Source organism: Labrus mixtus, chromosome 8 (assembly GCF_963584025.1).
Source record: "Labrus mixtus chromosome 8, fLabMix1.1, whole genome shotgun sequence".
In the NCBI taxonomy this organism is placed as follows: domain Eukaryota; kingdom Metazoa; phylum Chordata; class Actinopteri; order Labriformes; family Labridae; genus Labrus; species Labrus mixtus.
The window spans coordinates 3,647,187-3,655,364 of record NC_083619.1 but is presented as its reverse complement, the minus strand read 5'-3'; the positions used below and the strand labels follow the sequence as shown (position 1 = coordinate 3,655,364).

Genomic DNA, 8,178 nt, shown 5'->3' with positions numbered 1-8,178 from the left:
GATGGAGAATAACAACTACAGCAGTGTAAGAGATAGATTTACCAAGCAACCGCATGCAAATTAAATGATGATAATAGAAACTCTAAAAATCCAAACTGTTAAGTTATTGGTAACATGGTTATGATCTGGTTGAAGCATAGTGCCCCCTTCTCCTGTTGGCCTCTAATCAACACCTCACTGGGTCGTGGCTTATGGGATTTTATACTCGAGCCAAGGTACACGATCACTAGCCGTGCAACCATCACTGACAGAGTTGTGAAACTCTAAGACAACACCAAGACAACATAAAAGGAATCATACGTGTAGAATCAATCAATCAATCAATCAATCAATCAATCAATCAATCAATCAATCAATCAATCAATCAATCAATCAATCAATCAATCAATCAATCTTTATTTGTATAGTATCAATTTATAACAAGTGTATGTTAAGTCAAGACACTTTAAAAGCAGGTGAAAGACCTTATTTATTGCTATATTACAAAGACCCGGCTACATCCATCATGATTGTAGCACTTTAGCAACATTAAACAAAAGTTACAGTGGCAAGAAAAAACGTCCTTTTGAGACGCAGAAATCTTTGACGCTCATGACGATCCCGAGGAAACCTAAGAGAGCTCAGGAGCTCACAGGAAAAGATATGATTAGTGACTGAGATTTACAGATAGATACATGCAGTAATATGATGTGAATGCACTGAGAGAGAGAGAGAGAGGAGCTCAAGGTGCCAGTTCCCCCAGTAGTCTAAGCCAATAGCAGCATAAGGCAAGGCAAGTAAAATTTATTTATTTCAACAACAAGGCAATTCAAAGTGCTTCACACAATACATCAAAAGCATCATGACAGAGGAAAGAAAAGAAACATTAAAATATAGAATTTTAAAATCATTAAAATACTGTATGTTAAAATAAAACCAAAATCATTCAAATCAAATTAATTAAAATAAATAAAACAAAAATATAAAAAGAGTTATGTAATAAGTATAAGACTTATAGTGCATATTTACATTTTAAAATTTCATTAAAGCTGTTTATTGAAAGGCAGCTGTAAACAGGTGTGTCTTCAACCTCGGTTTAAGAGAGCTGTGAGTTTCAGCAGACCTGCAGTTTCCTGGGAGTTTGTTCCAGATATAAGGAGCATAGACACTGAACACTGCTTCTCCATGTTTGGTTCTGACTCTGGGGACAGAGAGCAGACCTGTCCCAGACGACCTGAGCGGTCTGGATGGTTCGTAGTTAATCAGGAGGTCACTAATGTATTTTGGCCCTAAACCATTCAGCACTTTATAAACCAGCAGCAGTATTTTAAAATCTATTCTCTGACAGACTGGGAGCCAGTGTAAGGACCTCAGATCTGGACTGATGTGATCCATTTTCTTGGTCTTGGTGAGGACTCTAGCAGCAGCGTTCTGGATCAGCTGCAGTTGTCTGACTGATGTTTTAGGCAGACCTGTAAAGACACTGTTACAGTAATCAAGACGACTGAAGATAAAAGCGTGGACAAGTTTTTCCAGGTCCTGCTGGGACATAAGTCCTCTAATTCTTGATATATATACTTCAAGTGATAGTAGGCTGACTTTGTAATTGTCTTAATGTGGCTTTTAAAATGTAGGTTTGAATCCATCACTATGCCCAGATTTCTTACCTGGTCTGTGGTTTTCAGTCTTACTGACTGAATCTGATTGCTGACTCTTCGTCACTCCTCCTTTGCTCCAAAAAGAACGACCTCAGTTTGTCTTTGTTTAACTGGAGGAAATTTTTGCACATCCACTCATTGATTTGTTCTATGCATTTACCCAGTGCTTTTATGGGACCATGGTTGCCTGGCGACATTGTAATATATATTTGTGTGTCGTCTGCGTAGTTATGATAACTTATTTTATTGTTTTTTATAATCTGAGCTAGTGGGAGCATATAGATGTTAAACAGAAGAGGACCCAGGATGGAACCTTGGGGAACTCCACAAGTAATTTTTGTTTGCTCAGATTTGAAGTTACCTATAGACACGAAGAAGTCCCTGTCCTTTAAGTAGGATTCAAAACAGTTTAGTACTGTGCCAGAAACTCCCACCAAGTTTTCCAGTCGGTCGAGTAACATATTGTGGTCAACTGTGTCGAACGCAGCACTGAGATCAAGTAAAACTAAGACTGAGGTTCTGCCACTGTCTGTGTTCAAATGGATGTCATCAAACACCTTAACCAGAGCTGTCTCAGTGCTGTGATTCTGTCGAAAACCTGACTGGAAGACATCGAAACAGTCGCTCAATGTCAAGAAGTTATTTAACTGTTGAAAAACTGTTTTTTTCAATAATTTTACTTGAAAAAGGAAGATTTGATATCGGCCTGTAATTGTTCATTATTGACTCGTCTAGATTGTTCTTTTTTAATAGTGGCTTGATGACTGCTATTTTCAGGGCCTGTGGGAAGACACCTGAGACAGGTTTACAATTTGTAACAGATCTGGAGCCATGACTTGGGAAACTTTTTTGAAAAAACCTGTTTGCAGAATATCAAGACAGCAGGAATTTAATTGTTGTATAATGTCCTCCAGATTTTTAAGGTTGATTTGATTAAATTGTGTCATGGTGTCTAACTAGGAGTTGGTCTACACCTGTGCCAGCCCTAACTGTAAGATTTATCAAAAAGGAAAGTTTTAAGTCTATTCTTAAAAGTACAGATTGTATCTGCCTCCTGGACCCAGGCTGGAAGATGATTTCAGAGGAGAGGAGTCTGATACCTGAAGGCTTTACCTCCCATATTACATTTAGAGACCACGAGCAGGCCTGCATTCAGCGTAAAGTTCTTGAAAATATCTGTAATGTTGGAATGCCCTCTAGTGAACAAAATGTGTAACTACATGCTGATAAAGGAATTGGTAACTATAAGTGTACTATGTATGTAAAAATTTGAATATGATTAGAAAATGTATAATAATAAGGAATGACATTCACATGGCATTGTAGATGAAGAATGTCATCCCTAAAGCTACTTCCCCGTCTAGTGGTGGGCAGCTACGTTACAGATTACACATAACATTTAATTAATTAAGACAATAACACTAAGATTAACTGAATATTAATATCTGGTGCTGGCAGACAACTTTAAAGGCAGGGATGGTCATTTTCGAAAAATAGCATGATTTTAAAAGTAGCATTCACTCAGTGCTCCGTCTAAACCCACCCCCTCCCCTCTGTGCTCCCTCAAAAGCCACGCCCCTCACTTACATGCACGAGCGCCATTGGTCCAGAAGCGGACCTCAACTCATCTCTTGCATTGTGTAGAAACTACGTCGTCTCATGTCTCATTCAGCTGTAAGCAAATACAAAAAAAACAACTTGACTATTTACTACTCAAAACAGCCGACGACATACTCACAGTATAAACTCTGTCATCGGTTATGCGCTTTGAGTGTGGGCTAGTGCATGCATGGGGTAGAAAGCAAGCAGGGAGACAGGGAGGTTCATCAGATTGGTACCTTGTGGCAGATATTGGTCAAAGTTTTTACAGACTTACAAACTGCTACAGATGACAGATTTTCTTTGTTCCTTTTTCAGAGAACATGAGTTATTAATTTCTGTCCGGACCTAAAGACAATTTCAACCAAAATCGCTTAGTCGGCTATTCGCACACATTTATAGAACCCAGAAAGTTTCCATTCAGCTTGCTGTCATGTTGGCATTGTCATGGTGTAAACATAAGGCTAAATTGTTTAGGAAAGTTTTTAGGAAAATGTCGTTAAAACATTAGATTAAAATGGCAGTATTTTTATTCCGTAACACTTTGTTTCTGTCGTAAGAAGACAGAGAGAAGTGTTTTCAGTAGGGCCTTTACCTAAGATTTTAAGTGGAGCTGATCATTTTTTATGTAATTAAAATGATTCTACAAACATTGCATGTATGTAGAATCATTGCTCTTAAACAAAGTCACAGTTAAATGACTCCTTCTCCAGGCTTGGATCCAAAAAGTTGTCGGTTGCGCGTGCTCTCGGCCGGCTTCTGTTGCTGCAGCATTGTTTCCTTCGCTTTGTCCTTGAGCACAAAGATAACTTGTGAAATTCCTGCTGGCGTCCTTTCAGGGCTTGGTGTTGGTTCAGAGGACAGCTAAGGGACCACTTGTGATGCAGTAGTCAGGACAGGATTTTTTTTTTTAATAGCAGCAACAGGTGAAAGCCTGAGAGAGAACATATACACGGTGCATATATGTACATTATATATATTGTGTAGTGCGAGGAATCCTAAAGTGGACATGCATCAATGCATTATATTTAACTCAGGTTTCCTGTGATAACAAATACATTTAAGTTGATTTCTCCAGATCTGGACTTATTTATCGAGTTATCTCGGCGGATTTTCAGGAACAGTCCTCAGAGATCTTAAGAAATTAACTTCTTATCACTGAAAAACCAGCTTTGTTATCATGAGATAGCAGGATTTTAAAAATTTAGATCGTGAGATAGCAACTTAACTTATTCTGAAAACGGAGCAAAACAAAATGTATTGATTCATGTCTGCTTAGGGCTTCAGGTGTAGATACTACATCAATCATATACAGAAATATGATCAATGAACCTGTGTTCATCCACATTTTAAAGGTGCACTCTGGAGGTAGAGAAATGTGAACAGTTGTGTACAGATTATGTGGTATAAGTTCATAAATCTATACACAAACTGTCCTCAATGTGAAAATGTGGTACCTGGAAAATGTTTTGAAGATAAAATGCTACGTGAGAAGTTGTGGTGGGGGGCCCGCAGCAGTGACACCATAACACTCCTGGTAGCTTTTTAGCTCCAAACAGTGTCAGGGACCCATTTTTGACTTTGAGTAAAGTTTGTGTGTTCAGTTCAGAAAATATAGCATAGAATATTTTCACTACTCCAACTTTCAAATTTCACTACCAAAACTCCATAGTGCACCTTTAAGTGTGTCAGGGAGGGATATTGCTACATAGCTCCTGGTACAGGCTCTTGTGATATCACACATTGACTATTGCAACTCTTCCTACATGCACTATCAAACCCCTGCAGATGATACAAAATGCAGCAGCAAGACTGGTCTGTCTGTCTATGTATAATTATATTATACATATTATTGGTGATGATGATGGTAATGACGATGGTTTTTGTTTGATAACGGCGACTTATAAGATGGTTTCAATACTGATTATAGCTCTCAAGAACTGCCCTCAATGTTGTGCTTTGCCTCTGTGCACTTCCTGTCAGCACCTGTGTGTCCAATCAGACTCAAAGCTGATCGTTTGCACTTTCTGACATTGTTCACTTTTTTCTAGATCCTTGCATGTGTTGTACTTACTCTCTGATGTACTTCACTTTGGATAAAAGTGTCTGCTAAATGATTTATAGAATTGTAGAATTGTAGAATGTTAAAGGGGACATATTCTAAAAAATCCACTTATACAGTGTGTGTGAACATATATTTGTGTAACCTGAGTGTCTTCTGACCCACAAAATGTGAAATAAACCCATCCAGTCCTTTGTTTGTTGTCTGCATAAGTCTTACAACACAGAGGAAAATGCTCCGTTTTAAATTTGCTCTCCTTGTGACATCACAGTGGGGATTCTTGTAAAAAAATTACCTCTCCTCTCCTGGTATCTCCACCCATGGACTCCTCCCCCAACCTAGAACAAAACTTTTATGCAGGTTGGCCATTTTTATTCTCGCTACAGAGGAGTGATGTCTACCGGGAAAACTCGGTGGGGGGGGGGGGTCATTTAATTTAAAGAGACACACACACCAAAACGGAGCGTTCTGAGAGAGCTGGTTTATACAGGGTCACAAACCTCCTCTGGTGCTTGATTCATGTTATATTTTGACCAAAGCACAGAACAGATGTTTCATTTAGACCACAGAGGACTGTTTGAAAAGGTGGAAAAGGGGGATAACATGTCCTCTTTAAGGCCAATCAAATAGAAATGATTGTTAACCACGGCAACCAGCAGCGTTTTGAGACGTATTGTTTTCTTTCACTTATGAACTCAAGTATAGTGAGACTCTGTTACTCTCTTAGGTCTGACTCGGTCTTGTCCCTGCTTGTTTCTCACCTCCTTTGTTTCATCCCTGTCTATTCAAAGCTCCCCTGGGCCCTGCATGTCAGGTCTCATTCCCAGCTGTCCTTAGTCCTTGTGTCTTTGACTTTAGCATGAGATCCAAAGGGAAGGTGTGAGGCACCTTGCCTCATTAAAGTTTGAAGCCAATGGCGCTATTTTTAGTATTTGGCCTTTGTTATTGTGAAAGGTAACTTCTAAGGGGGTGTTAAGCTCTGGTGGAGGCCAGGACTTGATTGTTCTCTTGGTTTTTTTTTTCCTCACCACTTACTCAGACAGTGGATCTCTGTGAGGAAGTCCTGAGTGCTGCTTGTCTCCTCATAATGCAATTACCAGGACAGAAAGAAAAGGTACTGGTAACTGCTTTAAGCTTTTCTTTGATTAATTTAGCCAAAGTGTGATTTCCACTTGTAACCATGTCCTTTGTTGATTGATATAAATGTGTTTCTTGATACTCTAGATGTGTCTCGACTCTCGAAGGACTGTTCTCCTGAATACAGCGATCTGTCAGTCCGACGTCTTCATCAGTCCTGCATCTTTTTCCTCTTCTAGCAGAGCCCGCCCTGCTTCATACCGAGACAGACTGGCCTCCTCTTTATAAGATAGGTGAGTTTTTTAACTGTACTCATTAAAATATTCAGACGTTTAAGTACGTCATCTTATTCAAATGAAGATAGAAATTATGAGGCAGCGTCACCGTGTCCAAAATTAGTGACACACTTTAGAATTAATTCTTGATTTTTTTATTTTTCCTTCTCTTTGATAATGTTTTTGCTTTGTCTGAATTGCTCTTTAAAACGGTTGAAAGGAGGAGAGAAGTAACTTATAACAGACAAATGTCTCAGACTTGTTATGTGACCGTTGGTTTATGAACAGGATCTTATGTAATCTGTTTGGAAGCGATGAACTAAGACTTAGTTTGGTTTATCAATGTGTTCCTTCTTTTTTTTGGGGGGGGGGGGGGGGGGGGGGGGGGGGGCATGTTGGTACTTGTTGTATCTTACCTCTTGGAGTGTTATTATTTGGGGGACGGGCGGTTCATGTTAACGCTCCTGTTTTGATGTGGATAATTGACATCCTGGAACATTTGATTGATTTTCAGCTCATGTGTCTGAATAGTGCCATATGAGGAATATATTCATTCATTCATATACTGAGAAAACAACAAACAAAAACATGTCATTTATCATCTGTTAAAAGCATGATGAGCACGATCACGCATACAGGCACAACTTTTTGTTGCATGTACGATGTGTCCTCGGGCAAGACAAGGAGTTAACCAAGGTGCTCCTTCTGCTTCCTTGGCGGCGTATTAATGTGTATGATTGGGATTAGTCTGATGGATACTTTACATAGCAGCCTCTCCCATCAGTGTGTGACTAACGGAAGGAGTTTACTTTAAGGAGGTCAAATCAATCTTTTTACTGTACAACAGCTTTTACAGTTTAGGGCCGCTGTAGCTCGGCCTGTAGGGACTTGGGCTGGAAACAGGAGGGTTCAAGTCCCAGTCGGACCAAAGTATGGAATTGGGTATTGTTGTTGGAGATATGCCAGCACACTGCCAAGGTGCCCTTGGGTAGGCTTCCATGTGCAGCCCCTTACTCTGACATCGCTCCATCATACTGCAGGTTCCTGTTTTTGAGTGTGTGTGTAATCATGGCCTATGTGTGTGTGTAGCATGTTTGAAAACAGAGTCTAAAAACTGCATTTTCTCCTGGGAGTATTAAAGTATGACTTCTTCGACAATTTTATTTTGTTTTTGTCCAGCAGACATCGTAGGCTACAAAAACTAAAATCTTAGCAAGTATATTTCTTGTCATCTCATTACACATAGTTAAAGCCACATTCACTTGACAAGACCAAGTGCAGAGTGCATCTAGTTTTAGACACAACTATTTGTTTACTTATTACAAACAATTTAGGCCTTTTTTACTTTTTATGTATTACAAAATTATGTTAATCTGGACTTATAATAAATAAGTAATAAACGACTAGAAATAAGATTAATATATTTGCTAAGATTCAAGTTTTCCACATTTTAACACACACACACACACACACACACACACACACACACACACACACACACACACACACACTTGCTTATTGATTGAGT

At 39.2% G+C, this 8,178-nt stretch overlaps 1 long non-coding RNA gene across 3 annotated transcripts in view; it reads left to right on the top strand.

Annotated features, from left to right (window-relative positions):
• LOC132978637 (uncharacterized) overlaps positions 1 to 8,178 on the top strand; it is a 44,332-nt gene that overhangs the window by 16,178 nt on the left and 19,976 nt on the right. For all 3 annotated transcript variants that reach the window (XR_009673963.1, XR_009673962.1, XR_009673961.1), the window contains exons 3-4: positions 6,338 to 6,412; positions 6,523 to 6,668. This is a non-coding gene — a long non-coding RNA (uncharacterized LOC132978637). The remainder of the gene's footprint in view (positions 1 to 6,337; positions 6,413 to 6,522; positions 6,669 to 8,178) is intronic.